This window comes from Alosa alosa, chromosome 5 (genome assembly GCF_017589495.1).
Source record: "Alosa alosa isolate M-15738 ecotype Scorff River chromosome 5, AALO_Geno_1.1, whole genome shotgun sequence".
NCBI lineage: Eukaryota > Metazoa > Chordata > Actinopteri > Clupeiformes > Clupeidae > Alosa > Alosa alosa.
The window spans coordinates 5,459,131-5,465,338 of NC_063193.1; positions in this window are offsets into that span (position 1 = coordinate 5,459,131).

The window sequence follows — 6,208 nt, forward strand, 5'->3', positions numbered from 1 at the left end:
TGTAAACTCTTATCTTTTCACCCCAGAGCTGGACTTCATTGAACTCAGGAGATAGGGCTCAAATTGGGGATGTCAGTAAGCAAGTGTGGCGGAACTGCCTTGATTAAACTTTAAGAAAAAAAAAAAAAAAAAAAGTGCTGTTTGGTACAGATGCACCTGACTGGTCAGAGTTTATGCCTTGGTACTCCAACAGGAAGTGCTGCTCCAAGAGACTAAGAGAGAACATAATGGAACCCCTAGATGTTTTTTTTGTTTTTGTTTGTTTTGTTTTGTTTTTGTTGTTTTTTTTTTTGTTTTGTTTTTTTTTGAAGAGCACTGCAGGAGAGATGAAAGGACCACATTCACTTTCCCACTTTACATTTGGTCTCTCTTGCCTGTCCGTCACTCAGAACATTCCACAGGACCGATTTGTACAGAAAATGTCGACTGTCAGAGAAAGGGATCACAAAGGGCCATTCCTCTCTGGGGTTGCGTTGCTAATGGATGAGGGATGTCTCGGATGACCAAAAATTGCCAGGCTGTAGTGTTGGTTTGAGAAAGTCAAATGGAGCTAGAAAGAGGATTCATTTGTAAATACAGCTAGAAATTTATAAATATGAATATATATTTACAGCATACTCATATTTCTATTACTACATTCAATTTTGTTTGGAACAATGATATGTTTCATACAAAAAAAGAGTTCTCAGTAGGGGATTTGGGTTATCAGTTGTCTGACATGAAATGTGTTGTATGAACTTTGACTTGGCCAGTTATTTTTATTTTTTGCTCGTTTTCTGTCCATTTTGCCTTTGCTTTTCCCAAGACCTGGTGGCTCCCATTTTCCCATCAGGAAAAATGGATATGGTACGACAATGTATGACCAAAACTGTTTTCTGCTTTCAAGGCACAGTGTGGTATTACTCTCATTGTCACACAGCTTTTGTTATTGTTATTTCTTTTTTACATGCCCTATGAACTCAAAACATGGTTTAATTGTTGAGCTACATCTATAATGTCTTAATACAAACAGTGCTGGGAACTTGGGCCTCTAAAAACCCAATGCACTCTAACAGTCTTAGCCTGCCATATTAGGTATGACTGTATTCCATGCGTGCGTGTGTGTGTGTGTGCGTGCGTGCGTGCGTGCGTGTCTTGGCGTGTGCGTGTGTGTGTGTGTGTGTGTGTGTGTGTGTGTGTGTGTGTGTGTGTGTGTGTGTGTGTGTGTGTGTGTGTGTGTGTGTGTGTGTGTGTGTGTGTGTGTGTGTGTGTGTGTGTGTGTGTGTGTGTGTGTGTGCGTGCGTGCGTGCGTGCGTGCGTCGTGCACGCACGCGTGTATGCGTGCATTTAAGGATGCCATGCATTTGAAGTGGTGGTCCAAGGAAGATACCAAGAATGCTTGTCACCATAAAAGGATTACATTAAATAAAATGCGACTGAAAACAACTCATTAAATCTTTTTCAGTTTGAGAGAACTTCATAAACAACCTCGTAAATAACTCCCCTCTTTTGAGTTTGCAACATAAATCATGTTTACAGGAGTACACGCATAGGTTGTTACGATTCCTTCTCCCATTAAACATGGGTTACTGAAGGCAATTAAATATGATAATGCACTTCTGATAAAATAAGCAACACCTAATCATGTTTGTGCTGAGCTGTAGCTAGCTGTTAGCATGTTATTTATGGGCTGGTGAATGGCTCCGCTAGCAAGCACTCTGTGCTATCAATCAGACATCCTCGGTGTTGGGCTAACATGTTCTTGGCTGGCCTAATGCCACATGCTGATGCATCACTTGAAGTGCTCCTCTATAGCAACAAGCGGCTTTCAGCCAAATGACAAAATGTCCATCCCCTTTAAAGAGTGAGCTTTTACTGCTTGATTCGACTCAAGCGACTTGCATTATAGGAGTTCAAATTTGAGGGAAAGTGACTGAGGGTGGTTCAAATTGTTTTACATCATCTGGGTAAAGATCTAGCCATTGGAGTTAATCTCTCACTGGAGACTTCCACGATCATGAGGGCTCAATGATCAGTGCTCAGTTTGCTCTTACATCCTTTTCAGACTATTTGTTGGACAGGAAGTTTTTCCTTGTTCTTTCAATTCTATTATTTATATATGCCCATGAACAATTGATATTGTTCATTATAGAAAATTAAAGAAAACCCTGGGTTTACCCAAATTTAATCCAAGGCAGACCAAAGGTTTAACTCAAGTAAGCAATTCAGGTGAAGCCATCTGCATTAAAAAGAACCATGTCCGGGGGCGCTGTGGCGCAACAGGCTATATACCATGTACCAGCGCCCATACCATGTACGGGTCCAAGTGCCCACGGGACCCAGGTTCGAATCCATTTCCCGATTCCACCCCATCTCTCTCTCCCACTCACTTCCTGTCTATCTTCACTGTCCTGTCGGAATAAAGGCAAAAAGCCCAAAAAATATAGAGATAGATAAAATATAAAGCTAACAACGTGAGTCGACCCTTCCATACAACAAATTAGTGCAGGTTTTCATACAAGAAAATGAGCATTGTTAGCACCTGTTACCTAGCCTGGGTGCCATTCCGAACTTAGTCCCGCCCACAACATTTGAGGTCGGGAAGTTCGGTCTGGCATTGCTCCATTGTGGAGCAAGTATGCTCGCCCTAGATCGGGCGGACCAATCAAATCGGGCTTTACGATGATGGACAGGTGAGCAACAGCGCCTGGTCTATCACGTCATCTAAGCACGCTTAGATTAGGCTTATGTTTGAAACAAAAACGCTGTGGCTAGAAGGATGCATGGCTTTTAAGACCCCATATGGAAAATGCATATTATTTAATGAGGTTTTATCACTGAAAACGATTATTTCTGAAAACTTTGGCCAAAGTTGAGATGTGGGAAAACTCGTGGTTTCACTTTCATCAAGGGAAAACAGCGTGTTGCATTGTGACATGGTTCTCGTTCGTTTGAAATCTCTGATTGACCACCTGTTCGAGGGATTTGCGACAGCTTATCCCAGCTGTTTAACATGTTTGTAGCATATCAGTGTTCAACAGAAATATTTTCAAAAACGGAGGGGATATAGGCTATCAGTTTTTTCCTAGCCTACCCTACTACGTATCTCTTAAATTTCGCTAATGAGTGTTGTAGGCTAGGAGTTATTGACGGCACTAACTTTTACAAAAGACCAGAAAACAATGTTAAGGCATAAGGTGGAGAAGAAGGATGGTTCGTGTGTTCTCTTCCTACACCTCACGGTAAGCTATTTCGTAGCTCTGATTGGTTAGGTCTATCCAATTGAGTGCAGAGGCATTCCCCCCCTGTATCGGTTGAAACACGCCCCATAATTACATCCCAATGGAGCAGTATCAGACTCATATTCTGACTAGAATTGAGTATGGCTGCGTCAGGCTACCTGTTACCACCTTTTCTCAAGTTTCAATGTTGACATAGAGGAGGACTGAGGAGGATTGTGCTTTCAGGTCTCCCTTAATGGAAGCTATTGGAGCAGGCCATGGATGTGATCATTTGCGCCATATGACAAAGGAGGGGTTGTATTGAGTCTGCTGAAGTGGAAACCAAATTAACATCCCTATCTGTTGTTGTTGATCTAGTGTTGAAACAGGACAGAAACAGCCCAAAATACAGTTTTAAAAGAAACCAGCTTTGAACTTCTAAACTTGAAATGTCCTCCATTTCACTCTCATCTCTTTTTAGGGCGCCGACCAAACGGTGCCTGGCACAGTGATGATGGGATTGCTTGTGTCAGGTCGTCCACACCCCCTTCGCCGGCGGCCACATACTGAGTTGGATTTGCTCAATTCACTTAAACTGGCTTTGATTTATTCTGGTCTCACTTTGATGCCACTGCCTCACATCAAGGAACAGACCCCTCATTATTCTTCCAGTCTTAGTCTGGGGTGTGTTGGGGCTGACAGATGACCTCCCCTTCACCTTGCTGCTGCTGCTGCTGCTTCCAACCCCCCACCCCACTCCACGCAGGCAACACGTTGTCAATCAGAATATGACGCAGTCGCGCTACAGTGTGTGACCTCACAGGGGTCAGAAGTGGGGTGGGTGTTTGTGTGTGTGTGGAGATGGTGGTAGGAAAGGGGCAACTTACTCATTTACAGCCCTTGGTGGGAACAAAGAGTGACATCATCAGCTCGCTGCAGGTTGCTGTCTGTCAGTGCTTGATTTAAAGGGCTGATGCACAGACAGGAGAAATTGGAGAAAGGGGAAATGGTTGTGCTTGAGAGAGAAATACAGCAAGGCTGCCAACACCCAAGGAAGGCCAGCGGAACAAAGACAGGGCAAGACAATGATTGAAAGAATGAATGGATCCTACTCATGAATATCCCCACTGGCCAACTTCCTGCTGGCGTTTGGCCAAAGAGCTCCGAAACAACCAATTTCAAAGGCCTGATAAGGCTTCCGCCAACACAGCCTCCAACATAAGTGCGCCAACACTTTCTGTCACTTGCCCACGTACACCAGCAGCGAAATGTTTAGCTGACAAGCATTCGATAAACAATTTTTTTTTTTTTTTTTGGTGCTGACAAAAATTTAACTGAATCATAATCTCCATGGCGGTCGCAAAAGGGTTCAACGGTCATGTATGTGGTCGTGTATTGGAAACAGTGGAATCTAATGTAATCAAATGTCAAAAGCAAAGTACACTGCGCTCATGTCGGCGCCCATGTGCGGAAGCCCTTCGCCCTCCACATTGTCTCAAAAGGTCACACACAATCAGAACTGTCCTAGGTGAAGCTATCAAAAAAAGTAATAACATCCAAAAACGTTTTCTGCAGTCCAATCTGTCTAAACTTCAAAAGTATGTATATAGGAGTACAATGACAGCGATTATGTCATTTAGGAACTTTCTGGTGAACCCATTTAGAGATCTAAAGAATAGAATCACCAGCTGAGCGGAATCTGAAGATGAGGGCCGGAGTGATGTGTCTGAGGGAGAAGCCTCAGCCCTTTGACCCAGAGTGTGTCTCAGGAGGACAAGGCCCCCATGTCTGCGGAGTGGCTGTGGCCCTGACAGGTTCCCGGTGCACCCCGTATCCACTGGGGCAGAACTGACGGATCGGAGTGCAAACGGGGCAGTGGCCTGTCAATCACTCCCTGATGATGCATTGTCCTTCACTTCTTCCTCTCTCTTCATCTTTGAAAGATGGTGCCTTTCGGGAATATCAGGAAATATGCCCCCATTTGGTAAAAGGCGGTATGTAATGTGGTACAAAAGAATGCATATAATAAGGGGTAAACAAGGATAATGTTCTGTAGTAACAATGGCTTTGTTGTATATGTTTTTTTTTGCAAACTAAAAGAAGGCACTTCCCTAGAGCTGCTGTTGTCTTTTCTTCAACCAAATCCCAAAGTTCGCAGTGGTCTCAGCTCAGTCTGTGCTCCTAATGGAGAGATGCATAAGGCGTGGCCGATGAGGCTTAATGAAGACTTAGGCTGCGGTGCCTTCTCCATGGGTTTTTTTTTCGGTAAACTCTGAATTACAAAACAGAAAAAGGAAGACTGAGAGGATTATGATGACTGCTGTCTGGCACCCCTGAAAGTAACTGAATACATACGGCTAAAGGGAAAGGGCAAGCCATTGCAGGTCTGACAGCCAAAATAACCTGACACAGGAGGGAGAACTAAAAACAAAACACAAATGAATACTGAAAACTGACTCAGTACACAGAACTGGCTTCCATACACAACCAGGTCCTTAGGACATAGTTCAACAGAACTAAGTTTACCCTGATTTACATTTGATATGCATTGTTATGGCTGTGCACATAATATATGCAACTGGCCTTATACAACTTTGAAGGAGACTCACCATCACTGGTCCACAAAATGAAATGAATATGGATAATGAAATGACATTAAAAATAAGTCCAGTCTAGTTTTTCTCAGTCACTTTGGCACATTTCTCTGATCTGAATTTAAGTTCTCAAACCTGTTCAAACTCGGTATCATCTTAGAGTATCACTTGTGCACATCATTAAAGCAGTTTCTCTCCATCTTGAACAAACAGCAATGCTTTAGTACATCCAGCAACTGATTTTGTACAAATGAGTGCTGGTTTTTACATTTTCAATTGTAAAATGTCATGTTGGTCAAAATGCACTATACTGGTTCCATGCTGAATAGTCCTACCCCATAAAATAAGCTGCCATTATTTCTTTGCTTGAGTCATTACATGCAAAAGTGTTGAACTATCTGTCATAACTAGTTG